Source organism: Juglans microcarpa x Juglans regia, chromosome 4S (genome assembly GCF_004785595.1).
Source record: "Juglans microcarpa x Juglans regia isolate MS1-56 chromosome 4S, Jm3101_v1.0, whole genome shotgun sequence".
NCBI classification, from domain to species: domain Eukaryota; kingdom Viridiplantae; phylum Streptophyta; class Magnoliopsida; order Fagales; family Juglandaceae; genus Juglans; species Juglans microcarpa x Juglans regia.
Genome location: NC_054601.1, coordinates 6,990,680 through 6,999,200, shown reverse-complemented (window position 1 = coordinate 6,999,200; position 8,521 = coordinate 6,990,680).

The following is an 8,521-nucleotide window of genomic DNA, read 5'->3' as shown; positions in this document are numbered from 1 at the left end:
CAGGAAATCCGGTGCGCAGTGGAGCATCCCAAGAGCCAAGGACGGCTCACCCACAATCTGACATCTCCTGGCATGACAGAGAAGTGGCAGCCGCGTAGACGTAGGACAACAGACAGCGCGATCTCTCGTTAGGCCGCATACTAGCCCCCACTAAGGCGACAGAGAATGGGTGGTGGCAGGCCTAGCATCTGACACGTCACGATCTCCCTCGACTGAAAGGCCCGACTCAGGTATAAATAAGGGATAACCCTCTTATGGGAGGACCTCGATTCAATCTACGTAACTCTTTACTTTGCATTGTGTTTTCCTTCTCCAAAAAGTAACCCACTGACTTAGGCATCGGAGTGATCTCGGAGGCCACGGGAGTCTCACTTTCTTCTTAGTTGCAGGTACCTGGGAGCTTGGGCTTTGCAGAACTATTCGAGCTGTGAAACACAACATCAACAATTCCATTTTCCCCTTAACCTTAGAGATACAACATAACCGTATTTGATATTTTTATTTGCAAGAGGAAAATAATGAATATAATTATATATATATATATATGTACTTGTTAATTAGTTGAAAATAGCTGAACCTAATATATATAACTGTATATATTCAGGAATTATTTGATCGACATAATAATATATTCTAAATGTGCATATATAACACATGATGACCGGCATAAATATTTTAGCAAACTATATTAATTTTCATATGCATGTTTAATTTCTTTCAGTTATCATATATGCTTGCCTTTAAATTAGTACGTAGTAGTAGTATTGTTAAGATCAAGGCTATCTTACTTTATAAAGAATTGGTCTATTTCCCTGTATTAGATGTAAATAGTTTCTAATTTTCTATTAAGATGGCTGGTTGGAAGCTTTGATTTTTGTCTGAAAAAGGGTACGTGTTTGCTCCCACCTATACATATATACATATATATACATATATATATATATGTATGTATGTATATACATACATATATATGTGTGTGTGTATTGTGAGCTTTAATTATATAAAACTTGTTAGTGATTGTTGATGTCGCGTTTCGCAGCCCGAACAGTTTCGCAAAACCCAAGCTCCTTGGTGCCCTGTAACTAAGAAGAAAGTGAGGCCCCATGGCCTCCGAGGTCACTCTGATGCTGGATAATCCTCTGGTGAAGGATAAGGAAATATAGAACAATGTCGAATTGTTATGCAGATTGAATCGAAAGTCTCCCGTATGAGGGTTTTCCCTTATTTATGCTTGATTCGGGACCCTTCCGTTGAGGGAGATCGTGGCGTGTCAGACGCCAGGCCTACCACCACTCATTCTGTGTCGCTTTAGTTGGCGTCAGTCTATGGCCTAGCAGGAGATCGCGCCATGCCAGTCGTCCTACTTCTGATTGTCCACCACTTCCCTGTCGTCGCCAGATTCCCTGGCACTGACCCGGGTTGGCTCATGCCTTGGGTCCGTGACTCTGGGACTGGGTGCATGTCAATGTGGTGCTCGTTCGGCCTGGTGATTAGACTCGTTAATTCACTGACCCCCGAAGCGTTCCTCCTCTCCCGAGCCTTGAGTCGACAGGCCAATCTTGATTTGGCCTGCACTCACTTCCCAATCCTCTCCCTCAGGTCTCCCGACTTCCTCCGACGTATAATTTCGTATCTCGGGCCCTCCTGCAAGGTGTTATGCACTCGGTCTTCGATCCTGTGGCCCAGGGTCTTTAGCTCTCCTATTCCGGCCCGGACTTCGTGGTTGGGTTTTCCTAGGCTCGGGCCCTTCTCAGGTGGGCCTCCCCTCACATTACCCCCCCGAATTCCTACCACGGCCACGGGGTGGGAATTCCACTCTTCCTCATTGCGGTCAGCTCCTTTGGCTCCCACCGCTTCAGGTCTCTCGAAGCTCTTCCCCTGCCGCTTCTAATTCTGCCGACTCGATTCCTGTTGGTTTGGCTTCCCGAGGTTCCTTGATGGCTCAATAAATGTGTCTTCTCGTTCCTGGCGACCGTCCCATTTCCCGAGGGCCGATGAGACGTGCAGACTATTCGTATGGCCGCTCTGACATCTTACTGGTACATGTTACACACTCCATCGCCTCATCGGCTGCTACCCGTGCCGCGTGGCACTTGATGACGTTACTGACCCTAGCATCATTTCACTTCCCGAGCCTCCTCCTGCCATTTTTCTCCCCTAATTAAGCAGTTCTCCTCCGTACTTTCTTTCTTCTACCTTCGTCTTCCTATATGTTATTCGCTGCTTCGTCTTCTTCCTTTCTCTCCCAGTTTCCCAGCCATTCTTCCCTTCCTCTTTCCTTTCATTTGACAGTCCTTGCCTTGCACTTTCGATGGCTCCCACCGACGTTGCTGCTTCGTTCTTCGGGGGGAAACACTGGGTTTCCTCCGTTACTGGCGCTGACCTTAGAGCGTTTCGCTCTAAGTATAGGATTCCCTCCTTCGTGGTTCTGGAGATGCCACAGAGTGAACACGCAGTAAGCTCCGATGGCACTACGTCGAGGGTCGCTCTCTTTCAACTCATGTTCGCCAACGGCCTTCACCTCCTGTTCTGCAGCCCTGTTCGGGAAGTCTTGAACTTCCTTGGGTTGGCCTCAGTGTAGCTCCATCCGAACGCGGGGCGCCTCTTAATTTTTAGTTGCATTATCTACAGGATGGTTCTAAGCAAGACCCTCGAGGAATATCCTGACCTGAGGCCGCGGGAGTTCTTTTATGTGTATCGACTCGTCTACCGCCCAGGCAACATTGTCAGCTTCCAATTAGCCCGATCCTCTGCTCGCAAGATTGCTTCGCTCGAGCAGTATCACTCGAGCATCAAAGAATGGTCGTGCAAGTTCTTCTTTCATGTCCGGCCCGAGGTTGGAATAGCCTGAAGGGAGGCCCCTCACCAAGAGTTCCCCATTCAAGCATGTTGGGAGGTATCCTCCATCAGCCGAGAGTTTAGAGCTTACCCTCAAGTGGAGGGAGGAGGCTCGATATGAGTTGGTTACGACCTAGGTGAGGGCTCACCCAGGAGTGGTGTATACCGACGTGATGCTTTCAGATGAAAACATCCGTGGCTACTTGACGGCTTCCTACCTCTTGTACGCCGTGGGGAGAAATTTCCTAGGCAATGTCCCCCCTCTCGAGGTCCACCCCCCTCGTTGAAAGAGAGTCGCGCGCCCTTCCAGTGGTCAGGCCAAACGACCGAGGGTGTGCCACGACTCTCCCCCGCCGAGCAGTGTCGCCAGGGTTCGAGTTGGAGAGTCCGGAGTGTGCTCCCACCCATCTCAGGGCCAGGGGTCCGCCCACGCGGATGTTCCAGCTCCCTCGTCATGGGGACCACATCCTTCTTGAGGGGTCCAGGTCCTACTGATGGCCCTTCCGCTTCAACCAACTCCCGTGCCACCGAGCCCTCCTAAAGCCCGTTGCTCACTTCAAAAAAGATTTGGAGGCTTGCGATCTTCAGGCAGCATTGTTCGCCTTTCTGGCACACCCATTTCCCCAAGAGCCCAGCTCGTTTACAACCTTCTCCTCCTTTGAGGATACCCTTCAAGAGGAGACTCTTATCTGGTCTCTCCAGGAAAATTCACCGATTGGGCTACGAACGGTAGAGCTGCTTCCCTCTAGAGATCTGGCCCTTAGAGGAACCGAAGACGAGGGAGACAAGATGTTCCCGGGGTCCGGGCATCATGAAGGGGTGCGAAGCTCTTCGACTGCCTCCGGTGCTGGGGGCAGAGAGTCGACCCCTATGCCAAGCCCCTCCCGAATCCCTGCCAAGACAAATGTTCCCAGGGGTGAAATGGGTGACGAAGGTGGCTCAATTCTCGAGCCGGTGCGGCTGAAGGCAAAACCTGGCCCCTCCAGGGCCAAATGCCCTGAAGGGGGACTAGGCGGGTTCCCTTTTCAGGACGAAGAAGAATGGAGTGCTGGAGGCGACGATGGTGAGGATTCGGTTCCCAATGCCTCTCCAGCTACAGTCTGGAGCATGGTAGATGATCCTCCCCAGGTTATTGACCTGAGCGACAACTACGATTCCTGGGTTTCGACTCCCATGGTGCCAGGACCATGTGACCAGACTTGGGAGTCTCTTCCCAATTTTTCTTAGCAGCTGGTGGCTGCCGGTCCCTCGTCCTCCTCAGGATCAGAGGGTTCGCTGCCTCCGACCTCGGGTCTGGATAAAGCCTAGGCCGATGCTTCCGAGCGCCTAGGCCGCCTGTTGAGGCCCCTGTTTGCCCAGGTATGCTTACCCTTCACGGCTAATATCGTTCCTGACCGAACCCCCTCTTTTTTTTATGCTTTCTGACTCCGTAGGCCACAGACCAACTGGCTGGGATGATAGGGAACGAACTTTGGGAGCTGGAGGAGACCAACTGACTGCTCAGTTCCTTGGGGTGCTTCGGCTACTTTAAGTTGAAGCAGGCATCCCGGCGGATAAAGGAACTGAAGACCGAGTGGAAAGAACTTGTGAAAGAGGTAATCCGGAAGGACCAAAACTAGGACTTGGAGGTTGCTGCCAAGAGGCAAAAGGAGAAAAAGAAGAGGCTCAAAAGCCTTCTGCAAGACGCCGAGCTGGACCTATCTAGCCTAGCCTCGGAGAAGAAGGGGCTCAAGGAGTCCCGCATTTCCTCCCAGCGAAACTTGATCACTCAGGAGGCCAAGCTGAGTGCCACCCTGGCGCAGTTGAAGTCAGCCCAGGAAGAGTTGTTGAAGTCCAGAGAGGAGACGGAATCCCTCTAGAAGGAGGTTGAAGAGTTCCAACAGGGTCGAGCTTCAGCAGCGGGGCAGCGTTTGAAATTGTTGTTTTAGACTTTTAGGCATTCTCACGAAGCTCGGCACTTAAGAGATCAGTTACGATGGGCGACTGTACATGTCGGCAAGCTCACGCAGTCGGGGATCCAGAAGAATCTCGATCTCCTGTCGCATGACCAGGAGATTGCCAACTTGAAGTCTCAACTGGGCGACGTTGATAGGTTTGCCAAAGAGATCCGATCCTGGATCGCGAATACTAACGCCATCCGGGACGCCACTTGGTCCTACGGCTATAACGACGGCCTAAAGAGAATGCAGCAACATCTGCTGCAGCATCCAGAGCTGGACTAGCGGACCTTGTCCTTGGCGTCTCTGCCTCCAGTCCTAAAGAACAGGTCTTTGTTAGAAACTTCGGGAAGCCTGGATATCCTCTGTTCCTTCTAGGCGCTCCTTTAGCTCCTTCGTCCTAGTGATAGGGTTTTTGTGCGCTTTGTGTAATAGATATATATATTTTTTATTATTATTATTGGCAGGCACAGCCCCTTGTACTCTGTACGCTTTGATAATGTAAAGGACTGCACGTTTCCGGTTCCTCTCGCTTTCCTTTACCTTGTACTTTCTGTGCTTTCACAACTTGAATGAAACCTGGTTTTGTTTCCTATGTGTTCCCGATGGTGCTCGGGCCAGGCCTCAAGATACGGGACCTCCTTGGGAGTGTTTGGACTTGACTTAGTCGGGGCAGGAGCCGGTTCTGAGTCCTGAGACTTTGAACGGACCTCGCAGCGAGTCAAGAGATTCGTCTTCTTGCGAGTGTAAGGACTCGACTTTTACCAAGTCAATGGGCCCGTCTTCTTGCGAGTGTAAGGACTGGACTTTTATCGAGTCAAGGGACCCGTCTTCTTGCGAGTGTTTGGACTCAACTTTTATCGAGTCAAGGGACCCATCTTCTTGCGAGTGTTTGGGCTCGACTTAGTTGGGACGGGGGCGGGTTCTAAGTCCTGGGACAAGGAATGAACCCCGCAGCAAGTCAAGGGACTCATCTTCTTGCGAGTGTAAACACTCAACTTTTATCGAGTTAAAAGACCCGTCTTTTTGCTAGTGTTTGGACTCGACTTTTATCGAGTCAAGGGACCGGTCTTCTTGCTAGTATTTGGACTCGACTTTTTTTGAGTCAAGGGACCCGTCTTCTTACGAGTGTTTGGACTCGACTTAGTTGGGGCGGGGGCCAGTTTCAAGTCCTGGGATAAGGGATGCACCCCGTAGCAAGTCAAGGGACTCATCTTCTTGCGAGTGTTTGGACTTGACTTTTATCAAGTCAAGTGACCCGTCTTCTTGCGAATATTTGGACTCGACTTTTATCGAGTCAAAGGACCCGTCTTCTTGTGAGTGTAGGGACTCAACTTAGTTGTGCGGGGGCCAGTTCCGAGTCTTGGGACAAGGAATGCACCCCGCAGCGAGTCAAGAGACTCGTCTTTTTGCGAGTGTTTGGACTCAACTTTTATCGAGTCAAGGGACCCGTCTTCTTGCGAGTGTTTGGACTCGACTTTTATCGAGTTAACGGACCTGTCTTCTTACCAGTGTAGAGACTCGATTTAGTTGGGGCGATGGCCGATTCCGAGTCCTGGGATAAGGAATGCACCCCGTAGCGAGTCAAGGGACTCGTCTTCTTGCGAGTGTTTGGACTCGACTTTTATCGAGTCAAGGGACTCGTCTTCTTGCGAGTGTAAGGACTAGACTTTTATCGAGTCAAGGGACCCATCTTCTTGCGAATGCAAGGACTTGACTTAGTTTTGTTTGTACAATAGGAGATCTATAAAAGAAACATCTCGTCATTCTCATTCATTCGTGATTGTTCATACATGCTGCTGCCATACAAGGGGCGTGGTAAAGTTGCCTCCATTCATCTCTATACATAGAACATTTTCAAGTGTTCAGCGTTCCAGGGGTGAGGTAGTTCGCGCCCTTGGCTGTCTTTGAGACGGTAGGAGCCAGGTCGGTTGCTTGCGGTGACCACTTAAGGCCCCTCCCATCGTGCTCCCAACTTTCCTTCATCCGGTACTATTAGAGGACGAAGAATGCTTCTCGTAGGTCTGCTAAATGCTTCTAGATTTCTTTGCTCTTCACTAACAGGTCATCCACGTATACTTTCATGTTGCGACCAATATGTTGTTTAAACAGATTGAGATGTATTTGAATGTAAATAGCTTGAGATATGTGTTTGAATGTATGAAGTAGGTTGAGATAGGTTAACTTTTTTATGAAAAGTTGAAAAAGCAGTAAGTCCCATCAATGATTTGTTGAGATGAGTTGAGATCACTTTAACAACTAAATATAGCCTTATTCTTAATTGTAAAATCATCAGTTATTGGTTACATATATATAATTGAGACCACATTTGTTAAATTTCACAATATTAATATCTGAATTTAAAAAAAAAAAAAATCAATTAGATACTTTAATGAGTTTCCCAACAGAGTAACAGCAATATTGAAGAATGTATTTAGTTGTGAAACTTTTGAAGTTCATGTACTAAATATTACGTAAATTGAAATATGTAATCTCAATTTTTTTCACTCGTCATCTTTACACTATATATTTGCTAAGGAAATAAAAATAAAAAGATAAAAAATAAAAATAAGTGTATGACATAGGGACGATGAGTAAAGTTTTTCAATAATAAAAGGCTACACTTTGCTTATTCGGTTTAGAAAGATGTTTTCACTTCCGCACACCGAGGAAAAAATACTGAAAAATTCACAAACTATTTTAAGATCGTTATTGTTGGTTAAATAAGTTGTGTAGGCCCATGCAATATCGAGGCCCAAGCATCTGAAGGTCCAAAAAGATGACCTCACCTCATGAAGGGTAAGATAAGATAACCCAACTCGCCATCCCAACTATAAGTCATTAGGGGGTTGCCAATCCCATTCCTTTTGAGATTAGGGATGGAATGAACTTGTACGGCGACAGTAAGCAAAACTAAGGTTCCATTTGAGTAGTATTATCACATATTTTGTAAATAATAGAAAAAAATAATAATAAAATATTAAATAATAGTAAAAAATAAATAAAAAATTATAATAAAATAATAAATAGTATTGAAGTATTTCTATACGACCCAAACTAGCCCTATAAGTGCATTTAATGCGAGAATGTGAGATAGTAAAATGATATTTAATAATTAGATTGTCGATCAATGGGCGAAATCATCACATAAGCATTTCAACATTTGAGTCTTACTAGGTACAAGTAGTTTGGTGCACCAAACCGTATATCAATACTAACATTACTTTTTTTATTGAAAGGGTAAACAAAAAAAGAAAAATTTTGAGAGAAAAAGGTTCTCTGTCTCATTAAAATCATTTTCGTCTTCAATTCGTATCATTTCATTAAATTGATATTTTACATATCAACATTGGTGCGCGATTTGATATGCAAACTCGCTTGCAAGAAGAATTTTCTATAAAATATTATTTGACATGTGTTTTACTCACTTTACTCTTTAGGTTTACTTAGGGGTGCTACTCGCACCATACGGTACAGGGGTACCACCTCCCCACCCTCCCGCCCCACATTATGCGGAGGAAGGATTTCCAATCCCACCCCCATCCTTGGGAGGAGGGAGGCGGCGCCTCGCCCCGCTACAAGAGATGGGGTTGAAACCGCACCGCGCCCTGCACTCCGCTCAGCCCATGACCCATTGGGTTAAAAAAAAAATTGGTCTAAAAAAATTTTTTGATCCAAATTATAATATAATTTAAATTATAAATTAAAATTTACACATTCAAAAAGAATATAAACTCATTAGATTT